General features: G+C 38.7%; 1 protein-coding gene and 1 pseudogene across 7 annotated transcripts in view; both read left to right on the top strand.

The window, feature by feature from the left end:
• The window catches only part of GRIA4 (glutamate ionotropic receptor AMPA type subunit 4), a 635,903-nt gene that overhangs the window by 299,784 nt on the left and 318,859 nt on the right, over window positions 1-17,260 (top strand). The window lies entirely within an intron of this gene.
• On the top strand, window positions 7,916-8,034 carry LOC120877139 (annotated as a pseudogene).

The raw sequence follows: 17,260 nt of genomic DNA, 5'->3' as shown, positions 1-17,260 counted from the left end.
CTTTAATGTATTTTGAGTTTATTTTTGTATATGGTGTGAGAAAGCAGCCCAGTTTGATTACTTTGCATGTAGCTGTACCAAATAACATTTATTTAAGAGTCTGCTTTACCTCATTGTATACTCGGCTCCTTTATCCTAGATTAATTGAGCATATAACTGTGAACTCATTTCTGGGCTCTGTATTCTGGTCCATATTTATCCACGTGTCTGTTTTTGTGCCAGTACCATACTGTTTTTATTACTATAGGTTTGTTGTATAGCTTGAAATCAGATAGCATAATGTCTCCAGATTTGCTTTCTCAAAAATTGTTTTGGCTATTTGAAATCTTTTATGTTTCCAACAAATTTCAGAATTATTTGTTCACTTGTGGGAAAATGTCATTTTTTAAATAGGGATTGCATTAAATCACAGATTGCTTTAGGTAGTATGATCATTTTAACAATATAAATTATTCCAATCCATGAGCATATTGTCTCTTGTCATCTTTTGTGTGGTCTTCAATTTTTTTCTTCTGTCTTATATGTCTCCAAATACAGATTTTACCTCCTTTGTTAGATTTATTCCTCTATATTTTATTATTTTTGCTGCAATTACAATTGTTCTTCTAATTTTTATTTCTGATAGTTTCATGTTAGTGTATATAGAATACAACAGATTTCTGTATATTAATCTTGTGCCCTGGAAATTTACCAAATTGTTACTTCTAAATATCTTGATGATATCTTTAGAATTTTATATTTATAGTGTCATGTCATCTACAGTGACATATTTATTTCTTGCTTTCCAATTGGAGGTCTTTTATTTCTCTATTTAGTCTGATTGCTGTGGCTACAAATTCTGATATTATGCTGAGTAAAATTGTTGAGAGTAGCCATCCTTGTCTTCTTCCTGATATTAGAGGAAATTCTTTCTGCTTTTTACCATTGAATATGACACTTAGCTCAGTTCAGTCGCTCAGTCGTGTTTGACTCTTTGCAACCCCATGAATCTCAGCACGCCAGGCCTCCCTGTCCATCACCAACTCCCGGAGTTCACTCAGACCCACATCCTTCAAGTCAGTGATGCCATGCAGCCATCTCATCCTCTGTCGTCCCCTTCTCCTCCTGCCCTCAATCCGTTCTAGGATCAGAGTCTTTTCCAATGAGTCAACTCTTTGCATGAGGTGGCCAAAGTACTGGAGTTTCAGCTTTAGCATCATTCCTTCCAAAGAAAACCCAGGGCTGATCTCCTTCAGAATGGATTGGTTGCATCTCCTTGCAGTTCAAGGGAATCTCAAGAGTCTTCTCCAACACCACAGTTCAGAAGCATCAATTATTTGGTGCTCAGCCTTCTTCACAGTCCAACTCTCACATCCATCCATGACCACAGGAAAAACCATAGCCTTGACTAGACAAACCTTAGTCGGCAAAGTAATGTCTCTCCTTTTAATATGCTATCTAGGTTGGTCATAATTTTTCTTCCAAGGAGTAAGTGTCTTTTAATTTCATGGCTGCAGTCACCATATACAGTGATTTTGGAGCCCCCAAAAATAAAGTCTGACACTGTTTCCACTGTTTCCCCCATCTATTTCCCATGAAGTGATGGGATCAGATGCCATGATCTTACTTCTCTGAATGTTGAGCTTTAAGCCAACTTTTTCCACGCTCCACTTTCACTTTTATCAAGAGGCTTTTTAGTTCCTCTTCACTTTCTGCCATAAGGGTGGTGTCATCTGCATATCTGAGGTTATTGATATTTCTCCTGGCAATCTTGATTCCAGCTTGTGTTTCTTCCAGTCCAGCATTTCTCATGATATACTCTGCATAGAAGTTAAATAAGCAGGGTGACCATATAAAGCCTTGATGTACTCCTTTTCCTATTTGGAACCAGTCTGTTGTTCCATGTCCAGTTCTAACTGTTGCTTCCTCACCTGCATACAGATTTCTCAAGAGGCAGGTCAGGTGGTCTGGTATTCCCATCTCTCTCAGAATTTTCCACAGTTTATTGTGATCCACACAGTCAAAGGCTTTGGCAAAGTCAGTAAAGCAGAAGTAGATGTTTTTCTGGAACTCGCTTGCTTTTTCCATGATCCAGCGGATGTTGGCAATTTGATCTCTGGTTCCTCTGACTTTTCTAAAAAAAGCTTGAACATCAGGAAGTCCAAGGTTCACGTATTGCTGAAGCCTGGCTTAGAGAATTTTGAGCATTACTTTACTAGCATGTGAGATGAGTGCAATTGTGCAGTAGTTTGAGCATTCTTTGGCATTGCCTTTCTTTGTACTTGGAATGAAAACTGACCTTTTCCAGTCCTGTGGCCACTGCTGAGCTTTCCAAATTTACTGGCATATTGAGTGCAGCACTTTCACAGCATCATCTTTCAGGATTTGAAAGAGCTCCACTGGAATTCCATCACCTCCACTAGCTTTGTTCATAGTGATGCTTTCTAAGACCCACTTAACTTCACATTCCAGGATGTCTGGCTCTAGATGAGTGAGCACACCATCGTGATTATCTGGGTCGTGAAGGTCTTTTTTGTACAGTTCTTCAGTGTATTCTTGCCACCTCTTCTTCATATCTTCTGCTTCTGTTAGGTCCATAACATTTCTGTCCTTCATCAAGCCCATCTTTGCATGAAATGTTCCCTTGGTATCTCTCATTTTCTTGGAGAGATCTCTAGTCTTTCCCATTCTGTTCTTTTCCTCAATTTCTTTGCATTGATCGTTGAGGAAGGCTTTCTTATCTCTTCTTGCTCTTCTTTGGAACTCTGCATTCAGATGCTTATATCTTTCCTTTTCTCCTTTGTTTTTCTCTTCTCTTCTTTCCACAGCTATTTGTAAGGCCTCCCCAGACAGCCATTTTGCTTTTTTTGCATTTCTTTTCCTTGGGAATGCTCTTGATCCCTGTCTCCTGTACAATGTCACAAACCTCATTCCATAGTTCATCAGGCACTCTATCTATCAGATCTAGGCCCTTAAATCTATTTCTCACTTCCACTGTATAATCATAAGAGATTTGATTTAGGTGATATCTGAATGGTCTAGCGGTTTTCCCTACTTTCTTCAATTTAAGTCTGAATTTCATAATAAGGAGTTCATAATCTGAGCCACAGGCAGCTCCTGGTCTTTTTTTTTTTGTTGACTGTATAGAGCTTCTCCATCTTTGTCTGCAAAGAATATGATCAATCGGATTTCAGTGTTGACCATCTGGTGATGTCCATGTGCGGAGTCTTCTCTTGTGTTGTTGGAAGAGGGTGTTTGATATGACTAGTGCATTTTCTTGGCAAAACTCTATTAGTCTTTGCCCTGCTTCATTCCGCATTCCAAGGCCAAATTTGCCTGTTACTCCAGGTGTTTCTTGACTTCTTACTTTTGCATTCCAGTCCCCTATAATGAAAAGGACATCTTTTTGGGTTGTTAGTTCTAAAAGGTCTTGTAGGTCTTCATAGAACCATTCCAACTCAGCTTCTTCAGCGTTACTGGTTGGGGCATAGACTTGGATTACTGTGATATTAAATGATTTGCCTTGGAAACGAACAGAGATCATTCTGTCGTTTTTGAGATTGCATCCAAGTACTGCATTTCAGAATCTTTTGTTGACCATGATGGCAACTCCATTTCTTCTGAGGGATTCCTGCCTGCAGTAGTAGATATAATGGTCATGAGTTAAATTCATCCATTCCAGTCCAGTTTAGTTTGCTGATTCCTAGAATGTCAATGTTCACTCTTGCCATCTCTTGTTTGGCCACTTCTATTTTGCCTTGATTCATGGACCTGACATTCCAGGTTCCTATGCAATATTGCTCTTTACAGCATCGGATCTTGCTTCTATCACGTCACATCCACAGCTGGGTATTGTTTTTGCTTTGGCTCCATCCCTTCATTCTTTCTATAGTTATTTCTCCACTGATCTCCAGTAGCATATTGGACACCTACTGACCTGGGGAGTTCCTCTTTCAGTATTCTATCATTTTGCCTTTTCATCCTGTTCATGGGGTTCTCAAGGCAAGTATACTGAAGTGGTTTGCCATTCCCTTCTCCAGTGAACCACATTCTGTCAGACCTTTCCACCGTGATTCGCCCTTCTTGGGTTACCCCGTGGGCATAGCTTAGTTTCATTGAGTTAGACAAGGCTGTGGTCCTAGTGTGATTAGATTGACTAGTTTTCTGTGAGTATGGTTTCAGTGTGTCTGCCCTCTGATGCCCTCTTGCAACACCTACCATCTTACTTGGGTTTCTCTTACCTTGGGCATGGGGTATCTCTTCACGGCTGCTCCAGCAAAGTGCAGCCGCTGCTCCTTACTTTGGATGAAGGGTATCTCTCCACCACCACCTTTCCTGACCTTCAACGTGGGATAGCCTCTCTAGGCCCTTCTGCACCCGTGCAGCCACCACTACTTGGACAGGGGTTTGCTGCTCCCGGTGGCCGCCCCTGGCCTCGGGTGCAGGGTGGCTCCTCCTGGCCGCCCCTGACCTCAGAACCGGGGTAGCTCCTCCCGGCCGCTGCCCCTGACCTCAGATGTGGGATAGCTCCTCTCGGCCGTTCCTGCACTGTTGCAGCCTGGCACTCTCGGCTGCTGCCCCTGACCTCGGACGTGGGGTAGCTCCTTTCAGCCAAGCTTAGTGCACTGGTTGCAGCCGGCCGCACTTAAATTTTTCATTTAGACTTCATTATATTGAATTATGTTTCCTCTATACACACTTTGTTGTCTGTTTTTTATCATAAATGTTTGTTATATTTTGTTGAAAGATTTTCCCACATCTATTGAAATGATTATATTATTTTGTTCTTCAATTTGGTAACATGGTAAGCACATTGATTGACTTAGGGATGTTGAACTAACCTTGTATCCCTGAAATGAATCCAATTTGATTATTTTGTATGATTTTTTAATGATCATTGAATTGGGTTTGCTAATATTTTATAGAGAAGTTTTACATCTACCTTTATCAGAGATATTAGCATAGAATTTTCTTTTTTGTGATATCTTTGGTTTGACATCAGGATGATATTCATATCTTACAATGAGTTTGTAAGTATTCCATCTTTTGCAGTTTTGTTGGCTAATTTAAGAAGGATGGGTAGTAATGCTCCTCTAAATATTTGGTAGCGTTTACCTGTGATGTCAATAAACACCTGTGATCTTTGTTGAGATTTTTTTTAAATTAATGACCCAATTTTATTGGTAATTGGTCTCTTCATATTTTCTTACTGATTTAATCTTGGGATAAGGAACATTTATAGGAATTTGTCCATTTCTTCTAGGTTGTCAATCTTATTAGCATATGATTGTTTATAATAATCTTTTATGATCCTTTGTATTTCTGTGATATCAGTTGTAATGTCTCCTTTTTAACTTCTAACTTTATTAATTTTGAACCTCTCCTTTTCTTTTTTTTTTCTTTTCCTTGATGAGTCTGTCTACAGGTTTTTCATTCTTGCTTCTTTTTTCAAATAACCAGCTCTTGGTTTCATTCATGTTTTCTTTCTTTCTTTTTTTAGTTCTTATGTCATTTATTTCTACTATGATATTTATGAATGTTTTTCCTTCTACTGAGTTTGTTCTTTACAGCATTGGGCTCTACTGCCATCACCAGTCACACCCAAAACAGTGCATTGTTTTCACACCTGCTCCATCTCTTCAGTCCGATGCTATAAAGAACAGTGTTGTATAGGAATCTGGAATGCTTGGTCCATAAATCAAGCTAAACTAGAAGTGGATAAACAGGAGGTGGCAAAAGTGAGCATCAACATTTTAAGAATCAGTGAAATAAAATGGACTGAAATAGGTGAATTTAATTCAGGTGACCATTTATATGTACTACTGTGGGCAAGAATCACTTAGAAGAAATGCAATAGCCCTCATAGTCAACTAAAGACTCCAAAAGCAGTACTTTGGTGCAATCTTAAAAATGACAGAATGATCTCTGTACATTTCCAAGGCAGACCATACAATACCACAGTAATCTAAGTCTATGCCTCAACCACTAATGCTGAAGAAGCTGAAGCTGAATGGTTCTATGAAGACCTACAAGATCTTCTAGAAATAACACCAAAAACAGATGTCCTTTTTCATCACACGGGGCTGGAATGCAAAAGTAGGAAGTCAAGAGGTACCTAGAGTAACAGGCAAGTTTGGCCTTGGAGTAAAAATTGAAGCAGGGAAAGGCTAACAAAGTTTGCCAAGAGAATGCACTAGTCATAGCAAACACCCTCTTCCAACAACACAAGAGATGACTATACACATGGACATGGCCAGATGGTCAGTACAGTAATCAGATTGATAATATTTTTTGCAGACAAAGATAGATAAGCTCTATACAGTCAGCAAAAACACGACCAGGAGCTAACTGTGGCTGAGCTCATGAACTCCTTATTACAAAACTCAAACTTAAATTGTAGAAAGTAGGGAAAACCACTAGACCATTCAGGTATGATCTAAATCAAATACTTAACAATTACTCAGTGAAAGTGACAAATACATTCGAGGCATTAAATCTGATAGGCAGAACTATGGATGGAGGTTCATGACATTGTACAGGAAGCAGTGATTCAGACCATCCCCCCCAAAAATAAATGTATAAAGGCAAAAAGATTGTCTGAGGAGGCCTTACAAATAGCTGAGAAAAGAAGAGAAGCTAAAGGCAAAGGTGAAAAGGAAAGATATACCCATTGAGTGAAGAGTTCCAAAGAATAGCAAGGAGAGAAAGAAGCCTTCCTCAGTGATCAATGCAAAGAAATAGAGGAAAGCAATACAATGGGAAAGATTAGAGATCTCTTCATGAAAATTAGAGATACCAAGGGAAAACTTCATACAAATATGGGTAAAATACAGGACTGAAATTATATGGACCTAACAGAAGAAGAAGATATTAAGAAGAGGTGGAAAGGACACACAGAATACCTATACAAAAAAGATCTTAATGACCCACATAACCACTGGTTAACCCAGATGGTATGATCACTCACCTAGAGCCAGACATCCTGAAATGTGAAGTCAAGTGGGTGTTAGGAAGCATCACTACGAACAAAGCTAGTGGAGGTGATGGAATTTCAGGTAAGCCATTTCAAATACTAAAAGATGTGGCTGTGAAAGTGCTGCATTAAATATGCCAGCAAATTTGGAAATCTCAGCAGTGACCACAAGACTTGAAAAGGTCAGTTTTCATTCCAATCCCAAAGAAGGTAATGCCAAAGAATGTTTGAACTGCTGCATGCTTGCACTCATTTCACATGCTTGCAAAGTAATGCTCAAAATTCTCCAAGCCAGCCTTCAAAAGTACATGAACTGAGAACTTCCAGATATTCAGGCTAGATTTAGAAAAGACAGGGGAACCAGAGATCAAATTGCCAAAACATGTTGGATCATACAAAAAGTGAGAGAGTACCAGAAAATATCTACTTCTCTGATATTGGCTATGCCAAAGTCTTTGACTGTGTGGATCACAGCAAACTGGAAAATTATTAGAGACTGAAATACCAGACAACCATACATGCCTCCTGAGAAGTCTGTGTGCAGGTCAAGAAGCAACAGTTAGAACTGGACATGGAACAATGGACTAGTTACAAATTGGGAAAGGAGTGCATCATGGCTGTATAATATCACCCTGCATATTTAATTTACATGCAGAGTACATCATGCAAAATGCTATACTGGGTGAACCACAAGTTGGAGTCAAGATTGCAGGAGAAATACCAATAATCTCAGATACACAGATGACTCCTTGAAAGCAAAGAACTAAAGAGTCTCTTGATGAAAGTGAAAAAGGAGATGAAAAAGTTGACTTAAAACTCGACATTCAAAACATTAAGGTTATGGCATCCGGTCCTATCACTTCATGGAAAATAGATGAGGAAACAACAGAAACAGTGACAGACTTTGGTCTCTTGGGCTCCAAAATCATTGCAGATGGTGACTGCAGCCATGAAATTAAAAGATGTTACAGCCATACCATCCTGAATGCTCCCAATCTCATCTGATCTCGGAAGCTAAGCAGGGTTGGGCCTAACTAGTACATGGATGGGAGGCTACCTGAGAATACCAGGTACTGTAGGCTTTTCTTTGAGGGCTTTCCTGGTGGCTCAGACAGTAAAGCGTCTGCCTGCAATGCAAGAGACCAGGGTTCAGTCCCTGGGTTGGGAAGGTCCCCTGGAGAAGGAAATGGCAACCGACCCCAGCAGTCTTGCCTGGAAGATGCCATGGACTGAGTAGCCTAGTAGGCTACAGTCCATAGGGTTGCAAACAGTTGGACACGACTGAGCGATTTCACTTTCTTTTCTTTCTTTCTTTGCTCTCTGGAAGAAATGACTAACCTAGATAGCATATTAAAAAGCAGAGACTTTAGTTTGCCAGCAAAGGTCTGTCTAGTCAAAGCTATCGTTTTTACAGTAGTCATGTATGGTTGTGAGAGTTGGACTATAAAGAAGACTGAGCACCAAAGATTTGATGCATTTGAACTGTGGTGTTGGAGAACATTGTTGAGTGTCCTTTGGACTGCAAGGAGATTCAACCAGTCAATCCTAAAGAAAATAAGTCCTGAATATTCATTGGAAGGACTGATGTTGAAGCTAAAACTCCAGTACTGTGGCTACCTGATTCACAGGTAGAAGGATTCTGGGAAAGATTGAAGGCAGGAGGAGAAGGGGACAACAGAAAATTAGATGGTTGGATGGCATCACAGACTCGATGGCCATGGGTTGGAGCAAGCTCAGGGAGTTGATGATGAACAGGGAAGCCTGATGTGCTGCACGCTTCAGACATGACTGAGAGACTGAACTGAACTGAACTGAACTACTGGGTTTTGTCTGGGTTTTGCTTGTTTTACTTTTTTTTTTCTTTAACGAAGTATGCAATTAGTTCATTTACTTGATTTTTTTTTTATGTTTCCCGAGGTAGACTTCTATCACCATAAACTTCTCACATACAACTAATTTGTTGCAACCCACAGATTTTGGGTCATTGTGTTTTTATTTATCTCCAGATATTTTTTTGGTTTCCTCTTTGATTTCTTCAATGGTCCACTAGTTGTTTTTAGCATGTTGTTTAGCCTCCATATATTTGTGATTTTTGCATTTTTAATGCAAACTATTAATAAAATAGTTGATTTATAGTCACATAGCTATGTGTTCAGAAAACATGCTTCCATGAATTCAATTTTTTGTGTATTTATTGATTAATATTTTATGGCCTAGCACCTGATCTTTCCTAGAGAATGTTTCATGTACACTTGAAGAGAATATGTATACTGCCGCTTTGGATGGAATGCTCTGTTATCATTTAAGTCTATTGGCTCTATGTGTCATTTAAGATCAGTGTTTCCTTATTGATTTGGATGATTTGGCCATTGATGTAAATGAGGGGATAAAGTCCACTATTATTATTGTGTTTGCTTTATGTATTTAGGTGTTTCTATGTAGGGACAGCATATATTTACAGTGTTATATCTTTTTCTTAGATTGATCCCTTGATCATCTTGTTACAGTCTTTGTTTTAATGTCTGTTTTGTCTTACATAAGTATTGATACTCCAGCTTTCTTCACTTTCATGGAATATCTTTTCTCATCTCACATGCAGTCTGTGTGTGTTTATATCTGAAGTAAGTCTCTTGGAGGCAGCTTCTGTATGGGTCTCATTTATGTATACATTCAGTCACTCTGTGTCTTTTCTTTGGACCATTTAGTCTATTTACATTTAAGGTAATTATTAATAGTTTTGTACTCATTGCCGTTTTGTTCATTGATTTTGGATTATTGTTGAGTAGTTTTTTGGTCCTTTCTTTCCCGTTGATATATTCCCCTGTGATTTGATGACTATCTTTAGAGATATAGTCAAATGTCTTTCTCTATTCCATAGGTATATTTATGATGGATTTTTGGTTTGTGATTACCACTGTTGTTATTGTTCAGTCGCTAAGTCATGTCCAGCTCTTTGTAATCCAATGAACTTCAGCACATCAGGTTTCCCTGCCCTTTACCATCTCCCAGAGTTTGCTCAAACTCATGTCAATTGAGCCAGCAATGCCATCTAACCATCTCATCCTCTGTCACCTGCTTCTCCTCCCATCCTCAATCTTTTCTGGCATCAGGATCATTTCCAATGAGTCAGCTCTTCACATCAAGTGACCAAAGTATTGGAGTGGTTACCATGAGGTTTATATACACCATCCTATGTATACATGATTATTTTAAGTTGCTGTTCTAAGTTCAAATGCATTTTAACAGCCCACTCCCATTTACTGTTATGACATCATGTTTTACACTTTCTTGCTTGTGTATATCTTAATTATGCACTATGCATATAGATGATATTCCTACTTTGATCTTTTAAGCTTCCTACTAGCTGTCTCTGTTGTTAATTTATTAACTTAATTGTATATTTACGTTTACCAACAAATCTTTCCTTTCATCCATTTGATATTTCTAGTTGTGGCTTTTTCTTTTCTACCTAGAGAAGGCCCAAGAACATTTCTTGTAAAACCCTTTGCTAGCTTGCTGAACTCCTTCAAATCAGAATGAAATCCCTGCCAGATAGCCTTCTTAAATGAAAGGCTTCTTGGTTGTGCATGTTTCCCTTTTGTCATTTGTAAATATATCATGCTATTCCCTTATGGGGTCTTCTCTGGTGGCTTAAACAGTAAAGGATCTGCCCACAATGTGGGAGCCCCAGGTTTAATCCCTGGGTCAGGAAGATCCCCTAGAGAAGGAAATGACAATCCACTCCAGTATTCTTGCCTGGAGAATTCCATGGACAGAGGAGCCTGGCAGGTTAGAGTCCATGGGGTTGCAAAGAGTTGGACACAACTGAACAACTAACACCTTCCCTTATGACCAACAGAATTCCTGCTGAAAAGTGTGCTGATAGACTTTTGGGGATTCCTTTATGCTTAACTTGTTGCTTTTCCCTTACTGATTTTAATAATCTTTCTTAATTTAATTTTTACCATTTTGAATATGATATGCCTTAGTGTGTACTTCCAGTTTGATCCTGTTTGAGACTCTCTGTGATTCCTGGACCTGGATATTTGTTTCTTTCCCAGGCTAAGGAAATCTCCAGCTATTTTGTCTTCAAATATAATTTCTGCCCCTTCTCTATCATCTCTTTCTGGGACCCCTAAAATATTAATGTTAATATGCTTGATATTGTTCCATAGTTCTCATAACTGTCCTCATAATTTTACTGTTTTTTTTTTCTTTCTTCTTTTCAGCTTCCACTTTTCTTCCAGTTCACAAATCTGTTCCTTCATATCATCTAATCTACTCTTAATTCCTTCTAGTATATATTTTATTTCAGTTATAGTATTCTTAAGCTCTGTTTGAATCCTTTTTATATTTTCCAATTCCTTGTTAAAGTTCTCAATGTGTTTGTCCATTCTTATCTCAAGTACTTTGAGTATCTTTATCATCATTATCTTGAACTCTTTATTGGAGAGATTGCTTATCTCCACTTAGTTCTTCTAGGGATTCATTTTGTTTCTTCATTTGGAACATATCTTTGTTCTTCTCATTTTGCCCAGTTTGCTGTTTTAATTTTTTTATTTGTTATGTTAGTTAAATTTGCTGATCTTGGAGAATTGGCCTTTTCTATGGATGTCTCATGCATGGGATGAATCCACTCCTTTAGTCACCAGGGCTATATGCTCTAGGGGAGCCCCTTACATGAACTGCATGGGCCTTTCTATTGTGAAAGGCTGACTACTGTGGGTAGTCTTGTAAGTGTGGCTTTCCTATAGTTCCACTGCTTTCCAGACCCTGATTTGTGGAGCAAATGTTGGCCAGTGTGGCCAGTCTTAATATGGCAGGCTGTGTAGCTTCAGGCTATTGCTGGCCCAGAAGTGAGAGGAGTTGAGTCCCATAGTGACTGGTGCTGGCCAGGGGATCCCAGATTTACTGTTGGCTTGTTGATGGTGGGGTCAGTTCCTAACACAGCTGGCTACAGGTTCCAGAGTGTCCCAAAGGTAGTGCTGCCTTGCTGGTGAATGGTATCAGATTCTTAGGTGAGTGGATTTAGAGCCCAATGAGTCTTGGACTGGGTGCAACATGCCAATGAGAAGCATCGGAGCCCAATGTGGTGCTAGGGCTGGTGTCAGTACTGGTGAGTGGGACCAGGGCCCAGGGTATCACAGGACTAGTACTGTCTCACTGATGGGTGAAGCCATTTCCTGGGGCTATTGCCAACATACTGGTAAATGGTATTGGATTCCTGAATCTGTTGCTATAGGAAGCAAATATCTCAGAGCTGATATCAGTCCACTGGTGGATGGGGCAGTAGCCTAGGGAGGCCAGAGACTAGTTCCAGCCCACTTGGGCATGGAGCTGGGACCTGCAGTCTCTTATTGCCCTTGCAATAGGAGACTCAGGAGTCCCTGAACTAGTGCTAGACTGCTGGTGAGAAAGTCTGGGTCGTGGCCCCTCTGATTAGCAGGGCTGGGTCTCAGAGCAGCTGGGGACTCAGGAGTGTCCTGAGGCAGCTTCCTTGGTGGCACATGGAGCTGTAGTCTCACCCAGATAGCTGCTTGGCCTGAGACATCTCGGTACTAGTTCCATAGTTGGATTTGGGTTGGGTTTTCAGTGGTTGGGTTTTCATGCTAATCAGCTTGAGGGAGGATTCTGAATTGGTGCTTGCCAGCACCAGTGTTCTCACGACATCATGAGCCTCTGAAAATGGCTGCTTCCAGTGTCTGTGTTCCCAGGTTGAACTCCATTTGCCTTCTGCATCTCTGAGTCTCAGCAAGTATATCTAACCCAGGCTACTTTCAAACCACTGCTTCTTCCCTGGGTCATTGAGCATGTGAGATTTTGTGTGTGCCATTTAAGAGTGCAGTCTATTTCCTACATATCTGAATCTTCTGAAAATAAGCCTCATTTGATGTCCAAAATCAAACATCATCAATTCCTTGGTCCATGATCCCCAGTCTGGGGTGCTTGCTGTGGGGCTTGGATCCATTGCTCCTTGGGGAGAAACTTTGTTATTGTCCTGTTTGTGGGTCATTGACCCGTGGGTATGGATCTTGAATATACCTTATTTATACCCTTTCTAACCATATCATTGTGGTCTATTCTTTACATCTTCAGTTGTAGAAAACATTCTCTTTCTTTCTTTCTTTTTTTTGTTGGTCTTCAGATCTCTGTCATCAATATTTTGTTCAGTTCAGTTCAATCACTCATTCATGTCAGATTCTTTGTGACTCTATGCACTGCAACACATCAGGCTTCCCTGTCCATCACCAACTCCCAGAGCTTACTCAAACTCATGTCCATTGAGTCTGTGATGCCATCCAACCATCTTATCCTCTGTTGTCCCCTTCTCCTCCTGTCTTCAATCTTTCCCAACATCAGGGTCTTTTCCAATGAGTCAGTTCTGTGCATCAGGTGGCCAAAGTGTTGGAGTTTCAGCTTCAGCATCAGTCCTTTCAATGAACATTCAGGACTGATTTACTTTAGGATGGACTGGTTTGATCTCCTTGCAATCCAGTTGTAATTTTGTTGTGCTCATGTAATTTTGTTAAGCTCAGGGTGTCCCTACACCACCAACTTCCTAAATTGATATTTAAAGTCTCAATCAGGGATATAGTCAAGTCTATGCCAGTTTACCAACTGGTTGATCCATAATACACAAATAGGCTACATATTTGTCTACTCATAAATTAAATTATTGAGATTTTTAAATAATGTATTCAAAATCATGTTAGGTTTTCAGATTCCCTTTATTCTCTTTTTTAAGGAAAAGTATGCATTACCAACAGGAAAACAATTTCTTGTGGCAGCAATCTAAAAACATCAAAATTTCATTAAAATCACTTTGGTTCAGTTCAGGAATCATTTATAGCTAGCTACCATACACTGGACACTGTGCCAACTCCTGGAGATACAAATAAAAGTAAGACTGGGTTAGTACTCCATGGGATTTTAAGCTAGAGAAAGTAGATTTAAGTGAGGACCAGCAAGTCTCTTGAAAACATACCTGAAGCCAATGTCATTTCCTATACTGTTAAAGATGTAGACAGTAATAAGGACACTACACATATATGAGTACATAAGGATGTCCCTCTTCTACGTCCTCCTCAAGAATAAATAGAGGATGAGGGATAATGCCAGTCAGGTATTAGGATCACAATAGCTTGACACAATCCCTTTGGAGTTTTGGGAACCGCAAAATGCGTGCATTCTTCTACCTCTCTTAAAATTGAACTTTAAATATTCTCAGTAAAGCAGGAATGAATGTTCTCAGATTTGAAGGGTTTTCTTTCCCACAGGGAGTTCAGAAGCAGTGTTTCAGTAGAGAGAGTGATGTGTCAGCTTTACTGAGGTCTCATAATTTAGAGGAAGGAAAACAAATATATGCAATAACAGGCAGATAATTTAATTCCTGTCTGTCAGCTATTCACAAATATAGATATACCCAAAGTGCTACTTGAACACCAAGGAAGGATTCCAAACCAGACTGGTGAAGCTATGTGGAGAGGAATGTAGAAAAATCTTCCCAGAGTAAGTGATATCTCAGTCTTGAAAAGTTAGTAGTTACCAAAAAGAATGGGATCTCAAGGAAGGGATAATTGGATAAACAAGGGTATGAAGGTGTATAAATTATGGTTCTATATCAAGAAGCCCTAAATAAGCAGACTGTTAAGAACATGTATGTTTTAAACAGTAATAATTTCTTTCCACTTTAAATGATCTCTTTCTTATCAGCCAATTAATTCAGAACATCAATACCTGACTAAAACCTGCTATGGCTGATTCATGTTGAGGTTTGAGAGAAAACAAAAAAATCCTGTAAAGCAATTATCCTTCAATTAAAAACTAAACAATTAAAAAAACTGCTATAGTAGGTGTTTCTAGACACTTATTGATCTTAGAAGAGGTCAAAGTAACAGATAAGTATTGTATTCCATGAACAATATGAGTATCTTTTATGTGCTTCCCTCTCCCATGAGAATGAAAATTCCATGAAACATACTGCTTTTGTCTTATTATTCACAGCTCTATCTCCAACACATAAAACAGAAGTTGTTATATATGTAGTTATGTTATAGTTGTATAATTATATAGTCAAAAAGTGGGGATTCAATGACAGGCAGGAAAGATCTAGTGCCTCTCCTTACTGAGTTGATACGTTAGTAGACATGCTTTAGCCTAGGATAGCTAGAGGGCATTGTAAACTTGTATGAAAAAAAAAATGGCATCTTTAGTTTTCCTTACCTATAACTGAAAATTAGCTATAAATTTAATTATTAATATAGGCCAGAAATCACAGAGGTATTAGTAGTAAATGTGACTCTGTCTCCATTAAAAAAAACACAGATAATACCTTTCAGTGTTGCAGATATCTGAAAGTATCAGTTTTACTCCTCATGATATTTTTTAATTAATTTACTTTTTATTGAAGGATAATTGCTTTACAGAATTTTGCTGTTTTCTGTTAAACCTCAACTTGAATCAGCCATAGGTATACATATATCCCCTCCCTTCTGAACCTCCCTCCCATTTCCCTCCCCACCCCACCCCTCTAGGTTGATCCAGAGCCCCTGTTTGAGTTTCCTGAGCCATACAGCAAATTCCAATTAGCTATCTATTTTACATATGGTAATGTAAGTTTCCATGTTACTCTTTCCATACATCTCACCCTCTCCTCCCATCTCCCTATTTCCATAATTCTATTATCTATGTCTGTTTCTCCATTGTTGCCCTGTAAATAAATTCTTCAGTACCATTTTTCTAGATTCAGTATATGCATTAGTATACGGTATTTCTCCTTCTCTTTCTGACTCACTTCACTCTGTATAATAAGTTCTAGGTTCTTCCACCTCATTAGAACTGACTCAAATGTTTTCCTTTTTATGGCTGAGTAATATTCCATTGTGTAAATGTACCACATCTTTATCCATTCATATGTCGATGGACATCTAATTTACTTTCATTTTCTAGCTATTATAAATAGTGTTTCAATGAACAATGGGATAAAAAGACAGTCCTCAGAATGGGAGAAAATAATAGCAAATAAAACAACTGACAAAGGATTTATTTCCAAAATATACAAGCAGCTTATACAACTCAATGCCAGAAAAACACTCCTCATGATTTTTAAGTTGTTTGCTATTGACTTACCACTAGGTTTTATCACTTAATGCAATAATTAAAAATCAGGAATATTAGTATGTCATCAGTTTAGTTATTAATGTCTCAAATATATATTTCAATATAACAGGTTTCTCCTTGTTATCCTAAGTAATCTGTCTTGTGCCTTTAAAAGCATTGTTCTGAGAAGGGAACTAATAAACCTCATCAGAATACTAAATAGGTTCATGATACCAAAATTTGTTAAGAACTCCAAGTCTAGAAATATAAAAGAATTTAACTAAAAATTAATTATTGTTCAATGATATGGCAACTGTACTGATAGGGGAAGAATAGAATGCTGTCACATATATAGGATAGATGGGTGTCTTGCAAAGATTTTCATGCCCTGCTTCTTCTGAAAAATTAGTAGGAGAGTATACATGTACAGACATTGAAGGAAGTTTATTGTGAAAGGAACCAGATGTGACTGTGTGAGTAGAGGAGGTGAGTGTTTACAGGATCAGAAATACACTTACGCTAAGTGAGACAAGACTCAAAAAAGTTTGCACGTTATTCCAAGGATAATGCAAAGCTATTCATGAGTTTTAAAAATAGAGTAAAAGATCACTTTGGAGTGAATATATATGGGGAGGGGCAAGTGTTAAGCAGGGAGACCAATTAAAATAGTTACAATAATTCAGGATCATTGTCTGAATCCTACATTGTCATTAGAAAAATACAGATAAAGAAAATCAACATGGTGCTAGAACATCAATGTTTATTATGTTTTCGTATTCAACTTCACTAATGCAGGACACCTGACTTCAATCACTGGTTTGGAAAGATTCCTTGGAGAAAGGAAACGCTACCCACTCCAGTATTCCAGCCTGAAAAATTACATGGACTCTAGTCCATAGAGTCTCAAAGAGTCAGACATGACTGAACATTCCCTTTCACTTTCACTTTCAAGATGATTTTGTTATTAGTAACATAAATTTTCAAACTACCACACAATTGTACTCATCTCACACACTAGCAAAGTAATGCTCAAAATTCTCCAGGCTACGCTTCAGCAGTACGTGAACTAAGAACTTCCAGATGTTCAAGCTGTATTTAGAAAAGGCAAAAGAACCAGAGATCAAATTGCCAACATCCACTGTACCCTAGAAAAAGCAAGAGAATTCCAGAAAAACATCTACTTCTGTTTCACTGACTATGCTAAAAGCT

Source organism: Oryx dammah, unplaced genomic scaffold (assembly GCF_014754425.2).
Source record: "Oryx dammah isolate SB20612 unplaced genomic scaffold, SCBI_Odam_1.1 HiC_scaffold_17, whole genome shotgun sequence".
Lineage (NCBI taxonomy): Eukaryota > Metazoa > Chordata > Mammalia > Artiodactyla > Bovidae > Oryx > Oryx dammah.
The sequence above is the reverse complement of the archived record's forward strand: the minus strand, read 5'-3'. Positions and strand labels throughout refer to the sequence as shown.